The sequence below is a fragment of the Diabrotica virgifera genome, chromosome 2 (genome assembly GCF_917563875.1).
Source record: "Diabrotica virgifera virgifera chromosome 2, PGI_DIABVI_V3a".
NCBI lineage: Eukaryota > Metazoa > Arthropoda > Insecta > Coleoptera > Chrysomelidae > Diabrotica > Diabrotica virgifera.
The window spans coordinates 257,786,647-257,803,795 of NC_065444.1; positions in this window are offsets into that span (position 1 = coordinate 257,786,647).

The following is a 17,149-nucleotide window of genomic DNA, read 5'->3' on the forward strand; positions in this document are numbered from 1 at the left end:
AGGCCAGGACTGAAGGCCGTTATTTGAGTAGTTAAGTTAACGAACTGCAGTTGAGACGCCACACATATGCAGTTTTGTGATCGAGCGTGCCAACGCCTTACGAAAACTGCGTGTATGTGGTGATTTTGGCCTTCAATTAACCTCCTGTCAGTCGCCCGGCCTCTTCGATATCCTCAAGTGAGTGCCCAGCATTACAGGGAAAAGTAAAGGGAAAGCGAGGACCAGGAAGGCGAAGGATTTCGCGGCTGAAAAATCTACGTACGTGGTTCAACACAACCACTACAAATCTTTTCAGAGCAGCAGTGTGCAAAGTGCGAATTGCCATGATGGTCGCCAACATGCGATACGGATAGGCACTACAAGAAGAAGAATGAAAGTTTGTTGCCTGGCAATTTTCGCGAATTAAATTTTGACAGTTAAATCACGAGACGTCAGTCGAGTGATTTTGTCAAAATTTCATAAGCGAAAATTGCTTAAAGGCAACAAACTTTAATAAAACCAGAAGAAAATTTTGCCGGTAAATAATTTTCTCTCGAATGATTTTCGACAAGACTATTTCACGAGACAATAATTAATGCACCATCTATATCAACGAAGCATAATATTTATTTATTTGTTAACAATATTAAATGTACAATTATTATAAGCTATAGTAGTTTAAGTTTTAAGTCTCATGGAGGAACGAAGACAGTTTAAGGGAAAATGCAAACAAAAATACAACGAGATACACAAGCAAATTAGAGATGAAATAAGGTCAGCGAAAGAAAACTTTTACAAAAGAAAATGTGAAGAAATTGAAGAACTGCAATTAAAACATGACACGTTTAACCTACATAAAAAGGTAAAAGAATTGGCAGGTATACAAAAAAGGAAGCATCCCAATGTGCTATACAACGCAAATGGACAAATAATAACTGACGTACAAGAAAAGCTTACAACCTGGAAGAATTATATAGAAGAACTCTTTGCCGATGAAAGAGAGGATCATGATATTGGTAACATACAAGGTGAGGAAGGACCAAAAATCTCTAAAGAAGAAATACTATATGCTATAAAAACAATGAAAAATGGCAAATCACCGGGTCCAGATGGACTTCCATCGGAACTTCTTAAGCTTGTGGAAGATGAAACAGTAAATGTTTTTTTTTTTTTTTTTTTTTTTTTTTTTTATTAACAAAAATCGCATCAGCCAAATTGGCTATTAGCGAAACAATAGTGGTGAACAATAATTTTTATTACATTTGTGTTTTTATATATTGTATAAAATGTTAATTGCACTTAGGAACCTCTTTAAATTTGACATATTGCACTGTAGGCCTAAAATGTCACTCAGTTTGTTTGGTATATTGTACAATATGCGCTTTGGCGTTAATGCTGCGCAATTCTCCAATAAATGTTTGATTGTTAACTTTTCTTCACAGTTGTCACATCTTGGTTCTTGTTTGTAGGAAAACACATGACTATTAGTTAATCGCGTATGACCCAATCGGAGTCGCGTTAATATTACCTGGTCTCTCCGACTTGTTGGTAATGTTGGCCAGGGTTTTATCGATTTTTTAATTTCGCGTAGTTTGGCCGATGACACTTTCCACTTTTCTTCCCACATATACCGCACTTTACGTTTGACCGCCGCTTTCACATCCGCACTCGTAAATGTTTCCGTACACTCCGCACTATCACTAGTTGCAGCTTCTTTTGCAGCGTTGTCTGCCTCTTCATTTCCTTGAATTCCAATATGGGATGGTATCCAGAGGAATATGATAATTTTTCCATTCAGTTGAGCGGTATGAACTTCTTGTTTTATTTTGATGACCAAAGGATTAGATGGGTAGACATATTGGATTGACTGTACCGAACTTAGAGAGTCTGTGAGTATGATATATTTGGTATTACTGGACGCATTGACAGCAAGGGTCGCCTGGTATAGAGCGTATAATTCAGCAGAGTAAATAGAGTACTCTGAAGGGAGTTTGTATTTATTTGTTGATGTTGGGGTTATGACTGCAGCACCAGTGCCTTCATTTGATTTAGATGCATCGGTGTATACTTGTGTATACTCCTTGTAATTGCGGAGTATATCATTGAAGGCGGATTTGATTAACTGTGGGTTTGTTGAATGTTTATCGAAAGAAATAAGGTGTGTTAGGCACTGAGGGTTCTTTATTTGCCACGGAGGAATTGAGGACAGTTTGGAAGGAAAGCATTCTGGGAACGCATAGTTTATTTGATTTAAGTAGCTTCTAATTCTTGCGTAGAAGGGTTTGGCCGTTCTTGGTTTATTTATGAAGAGATTTGGGAACTTTTCTGTAAAACAATTTTGTATAGTAGGGTTTTTTGAGTTACACCTGATTTTTGCGGCGTATGCTACACTTAAATAAACTCTTCTGTCTTCTAAGGAGGGTTCTCCAACTTCACAATACAGACTTTCGATTGGTGTTGTGCGAAAAGCTCCAGATATTATACGTAAAGCGAGATTGTGAAGACTGTCAAGTTTTTTCAGCAGCGTCTTAGCCGCTGTAGAATACACAGTAGACCCATAATCTAATTTTGATCTGATTAATGTTCTGTATAACATTAAAAGTGTTTGGCGATCCGCACCCCATTCTTTATTGGCCAGAGTTTTTAGAAGATTTAGTCGCTTGTGACAAGATAACATCAGATTTGTTATATGAAGTTTCCAGCTTAGGGTTTCTTCGAATGTCATGCCCAAGAACTTAACTGACGTTGCACGCTTTAGGTTTTCATCACATAGTCTTAGGTTGGGGATATTTGTGACGTTTCTCTTTGAAAACAGGATGAAGCGAGTTTTTTCAGCGGAAAAACAGAAACCTGTTTTTTGTGACCAGATTTCTAAGTCTTGTATAAAGTTCTGTGTGTGACGAAATATATTTTGTATATTTTTACCTTTGCAGAAAACTACAAGATCATCTGCGTAGACTCTTGCCTTTACAGGCGATTTTAGGTTTTTGAGGATATCATTGATTGCCACTATGAAGAGAGTAGGACTTATAACCGAGCCTTGAGGGATACCATTTTCTGGATACATTATATCTGATGTTATGTTATTTGTCCTAACTCTGAAAGTTCTATTTTGAAGGAAATTTTTAATAAAGAATAGGCTGTGACCTTGAATGTTCCAACTATGTAATTTTTTTATTATATAGTCGTGCCAGGCTGTATCGAAAGCTCTTGATATGTCAAAGAAAACCGCTAGACATTTACCCCCTAGTGCGAATGCTTCAGAAATGTCACTCTCCAAATCTATGATATTATCTATAGTTGACCTTTGGTCTCTAAAACCACTTTGTTCTGGAATAATCAAATCTTGTCTCTCCAAGTGCCATCTTAGTCTATTGTTAATAATCTTTTCTAGTAACTTACACATGGCGCATGTTAAAGATATCGGTCTGTATGACTCGGGACTTGTCTTAATACTATTAGGTTTTTGTATAGGTATTACTATGGATTCATGCCATTTTTCAGGAAATTTGTGTTGAAGCCAAATAATGTTAAACAGATCTAGAAGTTGTTTGTGAGCGCTCGCTGGAAGGTGTTTAATAAAAATACTAGGAATATCGTCCGGGCCAGCGCTAGTTTCTTTAATATTTGATAATGCTTCCGTATACTCTAATTGAGAAATGGGTAAATTTAACGGTTCATCTGTGTTAGGAGTAATGCTAATTTTCTTATTTTCTTCATGTTGTTTGTAATTAATGAAAGATTTTTTATAATTAATATTACTGGATCGGTTTTTGTATGTGTTAGCAAGGATTTTAGCAATCTCAGTATTACTAGTAACTGCCTTTCCATTTCTCTCGAGGCTTTTGATATTCTGATTGCTGTTTAATCCAGATATTCTTCTGACTTTGTTCCATACTTCAGTCATGGGAGTGTTTGCATTTAACGTTGATACATATTGAGTCCATGACTGGCGTTTGGCATTTCTAGTTGTCTTCTTGGCTATTGCACGTTGTTTTGTATATTCAATTTTATTCTCGAGAGTCTTGTAGCGCTTGTATTTGTTAAAAGCTCTTTTGCTAGATTCAACTGCTGTTTTGCATTCATGGTTCCACCATGGGACGGGGTTGCGTTGTTTTATGTATGAAGTTTTTCCTATTGCTCTTTCTGCTGCTTCTGTGATAATGGTAACAATGTTCTTAAGGGTCTCGTCTATGTTTGAGGTGCTTTTAAATGTGGTCATACTGCTTTCGACTAAATTTGAAAAAAGATTCCAGTTAGGTTTTTTTAAATTCCATTTTGGGGTAAATGTCCGTCCACGTTGGTTTTTGTTGTTATGAATAAAAATTGGGTAGTGATCACTGTTATACAAGAAATCCAGCTTATCCCAGGTGAGCTGTGGGGTCAGACCTGGTTCGCATATCGTAAGGTCTATACATGAAGATTCACCGTTCTGTATATTAAATCTAGTGGGTCTGCCGTCGTTTAAGACTGAAAGGTTGGACTGTTCAAATATCTCTTCCAGCAATCTTCCTCTGGTATTTATAGTAGAAGAGCCCCATGAAAAGTTGTGAGCATTAAAATCGCCCAAAATAAGCCTGGGTTGGGGAATTTGTTGTAAGAGTTCAGTTAATGCTTCTGAGTCTACTTGCGTTGATGAAGGTAAGTATAAGTTACAAACGTAGATATTTGGACTCGAGTTAACTTTAATGCAAATTGCTTCTAGATTAGTTTGGAGAGGAACTACTGTAGTTTCAATTGACTTTTTTACAAAGATAGCTACTCCACCACTGGCTTTATCTTGGTTAGTTCTGTTTTTGCAGTAATTTTTAAATTTTTTTAAAGCTTGTATGTTTTCATTTTTGAAATTAGTCTCCTGAAGACAAATTATATCTGGATTGTGTCTGGACAGAATTATTTGGAGCATTGGAAGGTTATTATAGAAACCGTTAATGTTCCACTGCAAAATTGATGAGAAGCCCATTTATAATAAATAAAACTGAAATTTGGGATTGTCACAGAAGTTCATGACTCTATTCTTGAGAAAACTCACTTTCAGTCTCTGATGCCTCAGTATCCGAGTAAGCCATCTGTAAATGCTTCAATAGTTTCTTTCTAATTTTTGTACATCTAGCTTTAATCGATCTTTGTTTGAAATACGGGTATATTGCTGTTAGCATTTTCACTAAAGCTTCAAATTCGCTAGTGTAGTTTTTTATGATGCTGACTGGGTCCTGTGCACCATAAACATTTTCAAATAGATCGGATATTTGATCAAAATCAAGAACAAATGAAGGGTTTTGCTCTGAGATGAATGCCTTGGTCGGTTCCATGAGTACGTGAGTTGGAGTCTTTCCCTTACTTTTCTTTGGTTTTTTAGCTGGAGCAACATTAGGTTTAACAAATGGTTCAAGACTTTGGTTTTCTGAATTAGCATCTTGCGCTAGAGGAGGTGTAACAATGTCATCCAAACTGCGTTTTGAGCTATTTTGTGTGGACTGGGTTGTATCTATATTGATAATTGGTTGTGAGGTTGGAGTTTTTGAGGGGTTGGTTGAAAGTATTTCGGAAGGTATGGGTTGCGAAGATGATTGGGAGTGGGGGTTTTGGTTATAATTTTCAGAAACTGATTCTTGGATTGTTTTGCAATTTGCTGCAGTGTGGCCTGGCCTTTTACATGAAAAACAGATCAAGGAATCTTGTGCAAAATAAATTCTATAGTTGGTGTTATCATAATTCATTAATATGGATTCAGGTATTGGGGCAAGCGGTGGAGTGATAAAGATTTGTCGTCTAAAACTATAAATGTGGTTGAATTCCGGCAAACCGGCGCTTATCTTGAGAAATGACATGGGAGACATGGGTTGAAGGCCCAATTTTTCAATTTCTTGAATTAATACAGCATGCGGTATGGAGGGACAAGCGTTTGACAGAATTAGCCTTTGTGATGGAGTGATTAGTTTGCGTGCTTGGACTTTTTGGTTATTAATTTCTATGGATCCTCCATAATTATTCATGAAATTTTCAACAACATTTTTGTTTGCAAGGTACATACACACTCTGTTGTTAGAAAGCCTTGAGGAAAATAGGATATTTTTGGGCTCGATCAACTTTCCTAGTGAAATCAGATAATCTTGAAGTTTAAGGTTTTCAATGGATGGGAATACAATGGCTTGTTCTTTTGTTGGAAATTGTTGTTCAATCAAAGCAGTAGAATAAGTTTTAGTAGTGTTTTCCATTTGGGCGCTCCTGTAGTCAGAAGTCCCGGCAGTCGGATTTGACATATTTTATTTATTATTCAAAACTAAGTAAATCCTGAAATACGGACCTGTCTTACAACAGGTGATTTTATCATGTCGTTATAGATAACGAATAAACGTGTTTAGGGTTTTTTGTATCAAACCGACTTCTGATAAATAATAAATTCCAGTGAAATAACTTGGCTTTATATAATTTTAAAGAGTACTTACGTACAATAATTGAACGCACTATAATACACTTATATATGCGAAAATAAAAATTTTTTACTCATTAGCTACTATCTAAATAACTATTTTGTTTGGAGCTGACAAATACGCACCAACTAGTATACCTGCCAGGACCGAACTTCAGTAAATGTTTTGGTTGACCTCTTTAACTGCATTTATAAAACAGGAGAAATACCTAAGGAATGGCTTCTGTCAACTTTTGTAACTATTCCAAAGAAAACAAACGCAAAACTGTGCACCGACCATCGCACAATAAGCTTAATGGGACACACAGTAAAAGTATTTCTTAAAGTGATACATACAAGAATTCACAAAAAACTAGACGCTGACATCAGTGATACTCAGTTCGGGTTTCGAAACGGGCTTGGAACAAGGGAAGCACTATTTGCACTTAATATCATGTGCCAAAGATGCCTGGATGTTAACCAGGATATATATATGTGCTTTATTGACTACAACAAGGCGTTCGATAAAGTTCGCCACGAACACCTGATGAGACTGTTGGTAGAGAAAAACTTGGATAAAAGGGACGTCAAAATTATCTTCAATATTTACTATAACCAGAAGGCGAATATTAGAGTAGAACGGGAAACAACCGAGGAACTCGAGATCAAAAAAGGCGTAAGGCAGGGATGCATACTTTCACCAACCTTGTTTAACTTATATTCAGAAGATATTATAAACAGAGCCCTTGCTGACCAAGATATAGGGGTTAAAATAAATGGCACTTTAATAAACAATTTGAGATACGCTGATGACACAGTATTAATAGCAGACACCCCGGAAGATCTCCAAACACTGATAAACAGAATAGTAGAGTGCAGCGAAAAGTTCGGTTTATCACTTAACATCAAAAAAACAAAAATAATGATGGTGTCGAAATCTCCACAAAATTTTTCTGACATAACCGTACATGATCAAAGAATTGAGCGTGTTAGAAAATATAATTACCTGGGAACTGTTATTAATGAAAACAACGACAACTCTGAAGAAATCAAGATCAGAATAGAAAAAGCTAGAGCTACTTTTACCAAAATGAAAACAGTTTTATGCGGAAGAGAGCTAAGTTTAAATCTTAAAATTCGCCTCATGAGATGTTACGTGCTGTCAGTTCTTTTCTATGGAATGGAAGCTTGGACACTGAAAAAGATCGATACAAGGAAAATAGAAGCATTCGAGATGTGGATGTACCGCAGGATACTGAGAATATCGTGGACAGAGAGAGTGACAAACATGGAAGTGTTGCGAAGGATGCAGAAAGAAAAAGAACTTGCGCTTACTATTAAAAAGCGCAAACTGCAATACTTGGGACATATAATGAGGGGACAAAAGTACCAGCTACTACAATTAATTATTCAGGGAAAAATAATAGGTAAAAGATCCATTGGCAGAAGAAAACATTCATGGTTAAAGAATTTAAGAGATTGGTACAAGTGCAGCAGCTGCCAATTATTTAGATCTACGGTATCAAAAATACGCATAGCCTTGATGATAGCCAAACTTCGGAACGAGGACGGCACCTGAAGAAGAAGAAGATAGTAGTTTGCCCATTCTTTTCTATCAAAGCATGATTTTGTGTATTATTGACTTGTAGCATTTGGGAACTCGAAGGTCCAGCTTCATTTGTTGTTCTGAGATTTTCGAACAAATTCTGGTGGTGACTGGAATCCAGCTGCAGATATGGTTTTATAGAACTTGCATTTGAGTGACCCGTTAATTTAATTAACTCCTGTTCAGAAACACCTTGCTTGAACAAGGCTGACACAGCTGAAGATCGATGAGAATGGTTTGTTATTTTATGTTTTTTGTGACTATTCCAATTTTTTCAGCTGACATTTTTGTCCACATAGATACGTTGTTGATTCCAAGTGGTCAGTTTTTGAACCAAGATCTATCCTTCCAGTTGAGGTGAACGGTAAGAAAGAGTCTGTCTGATAAAATCTTTGGTCCACTTTTTTCCATCAATTTCAAAAATAATCTAACTGGGCATACATTTTCGTTTGATAAATTTCTTACCAACCATTTGCTGCTTGCCAAACTTTTCGAACCGTATTGATTCGTTTTGGAAAAAATGCTATTGTATTAAATTCGGCCCGTAAATTCTACCCATAACATCAAATTCCTTCTGGAAAAAGTGAATCTTGCAGTTTATGGCCTCATTGCCTCTTCAAGCAAGTTCAAATGAGCAAAGGTGAAAAAACTTTTTTGTGCTCCATCAGGGGTTTCCTCGTCGTAGTTTTTTATGATTTTTTATAGTTCTTCGGTGGATAATGCTTTTGAACTGAGCTTTCTTCTTTCTTGAACACTCTTAAGCTGCCTCCGCTTGGTATCTCTAGCCAATCTTGCACATTTGAAAGGTATATCTGTGAAAAGGTCGATTTTTATGCCGTACTCCGTAAAATATTTTTCTTGTACCATTTTTGCTGTAGTATTCCACATTGACTTTACAGACGATTCTTTATAGTCTTCGCCATTGCCTTTTTTCATGTTAAAGGCATAATCCTCGAGAATTTTTGCTATTTCCATTATGGTCGTACATCTTTCAAGTGTAAAATTTCTCACCCGTAGAAACTCCGAAAATTGGGTCCAAATAGAGCTTCTGGACATTTGCATGTTCAATGGGACATTTTCCGAAACCAATTTTTTGATTTCTTCACCTAACTGGCATCCAAGTCTTGATTTTTCGTCTGGATTCGTTATATCGGTCCAAAATTGATTACGCCTCAATGACGTTTGTCAAACTGACAACAATAGAATTATCAGACACCTTTGTTACGGATCTGTCATAATTTTGTCGCTGAGAAATCACGGGCAGGAAAGAATTTTGTCAGTAGGAAACGTGGCGTTGCTATGACGTTTTATCAGTTAAAAATAGTCTAGTGAAATAGTCAATATAATAATATGTATATATTAATTCGGCTAAATCGGCTTCGTTGGGTGGTTAATTTATCCGTATTCGTATTCGAGCGGATTTTGGCCATTCTTTAACTTTATCTGCAGCTCTTAAAGTATTTTTTGAACTTACTATCAAAACCTTTTCTTAAAGTTAAAAAAGCTGCGTTATATTGAACCTGATGATAGTAAATCTAAAAACTACTTAAAAAATTATTTACACAACTCTTTTACGGTGATATTAAGTTTTGGTGGAGGGTATTTAGAAAGCAATAATTCAATTTCCAAAAATAAATGTTTGTTTTTATTTTCTTACTCAAAACTTACGATAACTCGTATTTAATATTATTAAAATGGCTATTTCTGTATAGGTATCTTCATTTAAATGCCGTTCAAATACAAACTTCCGATAAAAGCTGTGAAATTGATGATTTTATACGAGAAACGAAGTATTTTAATGTTACTCGCAGAGACGGAGGAAAAGGTTTTCTTGGAGTTCGGTGTTAGTAGCATCATTTAATACATCTAAGCCTTAAGCATTATAGATAATCTTTTGTCTGCTATAAATACCTATATTCAATCACATTTAAAAGGCAACAGTACACTGTATGTTGTAGAGACTGTGAGACTTAAAGAAAACACCTTTTTAGACACCCACATCCACATAAAAATCAAGCTCTCTCTCTAGTTCCATCATCCTTGTGAAGTCCAAGCTAGTGATGTTGATTACACAGCCCAACAAAAAAAATTTTGTCTTGCTGCCGAAAAAAAATCAACTGATTATAGTTAATTCATATCTGCTGATTCCAAAAATGCAAACCTTTTCTTTGTATCAGCTCTAGTTTTCGAGATATAACATACCTACTCATCAAATACTTAAATATTATTACATTTCTGTATATTCGACCACTATAATTGCAATATGTTTAAAACAAACTTAACAAATTCTGAGACAAATGGGCAAATGGACAAAAGGGCATATCAAGGCTATTTTGGAGTTCATATAGGAGATAAAGATAAATCCTGGACTTCACATGTAGTGTGAAAAACTTGTCTTGAAAACTTGCGACAGTGGACGAAAGGAGGGAACCAAAAAATCATTTTGACGATTCATCAAAGACCATCCTAACCTGTATTCAGCAATAAGACCAATTCCACATCAGCTTGAGCAGATACCCATTCCAATATTTAGCAGTCTACCTACGTTACCAGAGTATAATGTCAAAATGTTATCTGACGAACTACAGACTAATAGATTTGGGAAGACGACAGTGATTTTGAAAGGGATTCAACACATCCTGAGCGCTTTATTCAAGAAGAGCTAAGCGATCTTATCAGAGCTTTGAACCTTTCAAAGGATTCTTCCGAGTTGCTTGCCTCCAGACTAAAACAAAGGAATGTTCTTTACCCAGACACCAAAATTACATACTACCGTAGTACAGAAAAAGATCTTTTGCCTTTTTTTCTCAGCAAGATGATATGGTTTTTTATAACAATATTACAGGAGTGTTAGAAGAAATGGGTGTATCGGAGTATACACCAAATCACTGGCGTCTATTTATCGATAGTTCCAAACGAAGTTTAAAGTGTGTCCTACATAATGGCAACAAATATGAAAGTATACCAATTGGGTATGAAATGGGCAAGAAATGCTCAACAGCTTTAACGAACACGGTTGTCATATGAGAATTAAAATACCTCTACAGCCATTTAGACCGTTTCCCAGAAAATCTTGGTGACCTTAGTGAGGAACAAAGGGGACGCTTCAACCAAGATATTAAAACGATGGAAGAGAGGTATCAGGGGAGATAAGGCAATCACATGATGGCAGATTACTGCTGGAGTCTTCAAAGGGACCTTCCTTTTAAAGCCTTTGCAAGAAAATCATATAAAAGGAAGTTTTTAGGTGACGCCGAATAACACATTTTTGCTGCGACGCTGGTAAGGTTAGATGGAAAGTTAAGTTTTTTTGGGCAGATATGTGTCATGATTTTTGTAAGTATATTGTTGTACAATAAATATCTTACTTTTTATTCGTGTTTTGTTTATTTCATGGGTAACATTACTACATATATGTAGGTAGTGCTGCGTTAAATTGCCCTATATGTTAGAAATGTGATATGTCGCCGTATTTTCTGAAAGCGATCTGATGGAGCAAATCTGGTGGCATTTTTGGATTCAGCAGACCCAAATTACCTAGAAACAGTAAAAAAATTTCCGGCAGCAAACTGTGTGTTTACCAGTGTTATAGTTATTTTCGAGTAATCGTTACAAATTGTTACTTTTGTATAAAGTAATCATTTACAGTATTCGTTACTTTAATTCATTTTGTTACTTTTGTATTTGAGTACCGGTAATCACATGGAGAATCGCATTTCTCAGTACATATTTTGTATTAGTAGGATATTTTGATTACTATGATTACTTTTGTATTTGAGTACCGGTAATCATACACTATACCATAATATGCGGTGACTTTACCGCTAAAATGGGGAGAAAGGCAGACGATACAGAAACATCACTGGGAAAATTTGGTTTGGGAGATAGAAACGAACGCGGTGAAACTTTACTTAGTTTCCTGCTGGAGAAAAATCTATTTCAAATGAATAGCTTCTTCTACAAAAAAGAACATCGTAGATGGACGTGGCAGAGCCCAAATGGAAAAACTAGAAACGAGATCGATTTTATAATCACCGACAAGAAGCAAATCTTTAAAGACGTTACAGTTCTAAACCAGTTGTCAACAGGTAGCGACCACAGAATGGTAAAAGCCTCTATAGAAATATACCTTGGGAAAGAGAGATACCGCATGATCAAAAAGAAGTCCACAACTACCTGGACCGAGCCTAAAAATATAAATGCATTTGAAGAACATATCAACAGCATTCTCGAAAGCGACAGGAATACAGACCTAAATGTTAACACCCTTAATGACATTATAATACTTACAAGCTATAGAAGAAAGCCAGAAGATACACTGCCAAAAGACATCACATAACAAAAGAGTAAGCCCCCAAACACAAGCATTAATGGAAGAGCGGAGAAAAAGAGTGTGTGTACTTGTGTACGCACGTAAGAAGTTATACTTCTTTGTCGTCATAAAAAACAGTTTTTTTATATACCTCATACAAAATCGATAATATTTGATATAAGATGGTTATATTTTAGGTTTTAGATCATGCAGAACATTCTATAACTTTTCTTTCGTAAAATTAATAACAAAAGTTATCATAATTGAAATAACAGCAAATAATGTTGATGATATATCCGAGAAAAATTTTTAATTTCTTTTTCAATTAGAAGGATGTAATTGCATATTAGAATATAGTTCTAATTCCAATTAACTGTTCATAATAACAATGTTCAATATTGTAAAAATAAAGCTACTTTTCTCTTGAGTGAAATTCATATTTTTTGACATACCCTGTGTAACACCCATAAAAATTTACTATCTGATGGTTGAATCAGAGATTCTAGATATTGCAGAGCCTTTTATGTAGAACAACTATTTTTCGTAAAATGAATAATAAAAAAGTTTTCCATATTATGGTTCCAACTTACAGGGACATACTGTATATTATGACAAAAATGTTTTTAAATCTGTAGGCAAGTCAAAAGTGTAAACTCAACCTTAATTTAACAAGAGTTATATATAGTCGGTTCGCTAAACTCAGACACAACTGGCTAGTATTTTTAGTAGATATTTTTTTTTGTTTTTGGCCAATTTTGCGAAAACTGGCAAAATTACTAACTATTTAGTAATTATTTTCTTGCCAATTTTACAAAATTGGCAAAATTACTTACTAAATTCACTAGCCATTTGTAGTAACACTGGTGGTACTCATTATTTTCTTTTAAAATATCATACAATATATTATTTACAAAAGTATATACAAATCCTGTATAATATCCCTACTTTATAGCATTTTCAATATCTTCCGTAAGTCCAAACGGTGAGTTTAATTTTTTTTTTCAAGGCGTCCAACTTTCTTTGAAGCGAAGCTGAATTGTTCAAATATAAAAAAAACTCTCCTGCAGTGTTGTCCGTATGAGATGATATGCCAGTCTCTAATGCATCATTGTCCTCTATGTTTACTTTTTGATTTATCTGTATAGCCTACAAAAAAATTAATCCAATTTAAATTTTAGATCACAACTACACCTGATATGAATAACATTGTAACTCCACTTATAATGTTTTTCAACTATTGCTTGAATGATATCTATAAAGGACAACTTTCATTTTGATCTAAAAGCTTTTATCCTATCTTATGTACCTAAATATAAAGTTTTTTAATAAAATAACCTCATTGTAAGTGCAAATTTTGAATCACTCGGTGGAAAAAACTTTGTAACCAATGTTACAATATTATAAATTTCTATTATTGATGAATATTTTTATAAACACATTGTAACATCTATATAATTTACGAGTGAACTAACTTCCACTGTTATATCTGATGTTCACAGTGGATTACATGTTCAATTACAACAGCGGAAACCCCTTCCTGCATCAAAGGCATTAGTTTTATTATTAGATACGTCTGCTAAGGAAAAATTTCCAAAGAAGAAAAATCTTGGAAAGGAGAGACAAAGAGATCCAAGTGTTTCCAAAATTAATATTTTGAAGAAACTGAGGAACTCTGACCAAGAATACACTAGAAAAACTGTAAAATTAACGTAAATGAGAGAATTGGGACCTCGATGTAACGATAAATGTAACATTAAATGTAAATCGAAATTATATAAAAAAAGAATGACTCGATTCATTTAATAATTTTTGGGCAATAGCTGATCATTATAAACAGAGTGATTTATGTAGAGTTTGTAGAGCATACTTATGCAGATATAGTCCGTCCGCTATAACTTTTCTCATACGGTATGAATCTTTTTCAATCAAACTAAATCAAAACATAAATTGAAACGAACGTCGATGTGTATATACATTTTGTATACTGTATACTATATACTACACACATCGGCATACGTTCCACTTCCTGTTTTGACTTAATTTGATTGAAAATGAATCGTACCGCATGGGAAAAGTTGCAGCGGACGGACTATTCTCAAACAATAGAGAAAAGTTAAATGAGTCCACGTAAAACTGGTAAATATGAATATAATTTGCAGTTAGCAGAACACTGACACCAAGTTCATAAGAAACGTTTTTGGATACTTTACCAGATAATATATGGTTAACTACGATATTCAAAAAAAGTGGCATTGCAGCTCGACTTAAATCAGAACCATTAATGCTAACAACAATGTGATACATGAAAGCGAAAAGCTGAGGAAAAGTTATAAAATATGGATTAAGCAAATTGTAGCTGGAGCATCACATGAGCTAATGGTTTATTGCATATAAGGAGACAGTCTGCAGTTCTGCTGCAAGAAGTTGCAGCTAAATAGAACATGTTCATGCAATTTTTCTGCAATTGTTATATATAACACATATTATAATTTTCTCAATAATCCAACTTTTTAATCTAATATCTGATAACTCTACTTAAAAAATCACATTTAATTTATAAAAACAACATAACCTAAAATTTATGGTTAGGTCAAAGTGTCTGTCTATTTCATGTCAGCTTATGCAATTACTTGTACCCTGTAATAATTTTATTGCAGAAATCTAGTTGCAAGTTGCAACTGATTGCAGAAGTTCTTGCTGCAAGAACTTGTGCTATAAATTTCGCAATTACTTGCAATGTGTAAAGTGGCTATGTTCAAATGTAGGAACCAAATTTTATCAACTTATTTCTAAAACACTTACCAGTACTCATTGACAGTAATAACTGGATTCTCCGATTCTTTAGTTTTGAATAAGTGAGATCGTAAATCGTTCCGGGTTGATTGATGTTATCCACAGTTCTCCACACTCTACCTCTTCGAGCGAATAGGTTTTTATCAGTAATTTTGCGATTGAAAATCGCACTCACACAGTTTGGGCTTCCACAATGACATGCAACAATCATGTTAATAAGTCCAAAAATATAATATGAAAACTATTTAAAAAGGCAGTTAAACAACCACTCTATATTTATCAATCAACGACATAACCAAACCGTTCACGTCCAAACCACAGCTATGCTACAGCAGCCATATTGGATAATTTTTGACATGTCATTTGAACATCCAATCAGAACAAAGTTATAATGCGCATGCGCCCGGTCGCTAGGTTTTCCCATTTAAAAATTCACTCTCTATCGCCGGTAAAGAAGTATAACTTCAAAAATGCAAAGTAATAGAAATAAAGAACACCACGAACTTAGAGAGATAAGTAAAAGAATATAAAAATCTATTAGGACGGACAACCGAAAATATAAAAACGAACAAATTCAACAAACAATTGAAGATAACAAGAGCCTCAAAGTTCTAAGAAGAAAATTAACAAATGGCAAAAAAGAAATAACCAAATTAAAGGATAGAGATGGAAATATGATCATCAACAGAGATGAATTATTAAGGGTAGTAGAAGACTTCTATACAGAACTGTACAACAGCCAACAAAACCATGATCAGTCACTAGAAGATTCAGGAAAAAGGTTAGTCAACCAAGGATCGGAATTGATGCCTGATATATCAACAGACGAAATCAGGAACGCATTGAGAAAAATGAAAAGAAATAAAGCTCCGGGAGAAGACAATATCGTTATAGAAGCCGTAAATATTGGAGGAGACAGACTTTTAAACAACATAAAGGAATTGTTCAACTTATGCCTGCACCAAAGTGAAACACCTACAAGATGGCACAGTGCACTTACCATCTTATTACACAAAAAGGGCGATCCAACAGACCTCGAAAATTACCGGCCCATAAGCCTATTAGATCACCTCTACAAGTTATTCACAAGAATAATAACAAATAGACTGGAAACAAAATTGGATTTTTACCAACCACCTAGAGAACAGGCGGGTTTTAGGAAAAACTTTGGCACTAACGACCACCTACACTGCATAAAAGGAATTATAGAAAAATCTATCGAATACAACCGACCATTGGTCCTGGCTTTCGTAGACTTTCGCAAAGCATTTGATACGATTGAAATTAACAGCATAATGAGAGCATTGGAGGAAAGTCGTATAGATTATCGGTACTCCAAACTGATAGCGAACATATACAATAATGCAACCATGGCCGTCCGACTACACAAAGATACCAAATCTATAAAAATCAAAAGAGGAATTAGACAGGGAGATACGTTATCTCCCAAACTCTTTACGGCAGTCCTTGAACATGCTTTCAAACAATTGGAGTGGGACGCCAAAGGAATAAATGTCGACGGTGAAAGGCTCTCCCACCTACGATTCGCAGACGACATAGTTCTTATAACAGACAACTTAAAAGAGATTAGAACTATGCTTACTGAGTTAGATGCCGCCTGTAAAAAAGTTGGTTTAAACGTAAATTTTGGAAAGACACAATACATGACAAACCTGGTACCAAGCGAAAATCCAAAAGTCGACGTCAACGAAATAGCATTGGTCCATAAACATAAATACTTAGGGCATGAAATCCAAATTGCCAGGGACAATCAAACTGCTGAATTACAGAGAAGGATTACCTTAGCATGGGCCGCATATGGAGCTCTATCAGACATCTTCAAGAGCAACTTGCCAATTTATTTGAAAAGGAAGACGTTCAACCAATGTGTGCTTCCAGTCATGACTTACGGCGCTGAAACATTATCGTTAACCCAGGCCACAGCAACGAAACTTAGAGTGGCCCAAAGAAGAATGGAACGGTCACTACTTGGACTGACTCTCAGAGACAGGGTCAGAAACGAAGAAATCAGAAGAAGGACAGGCGT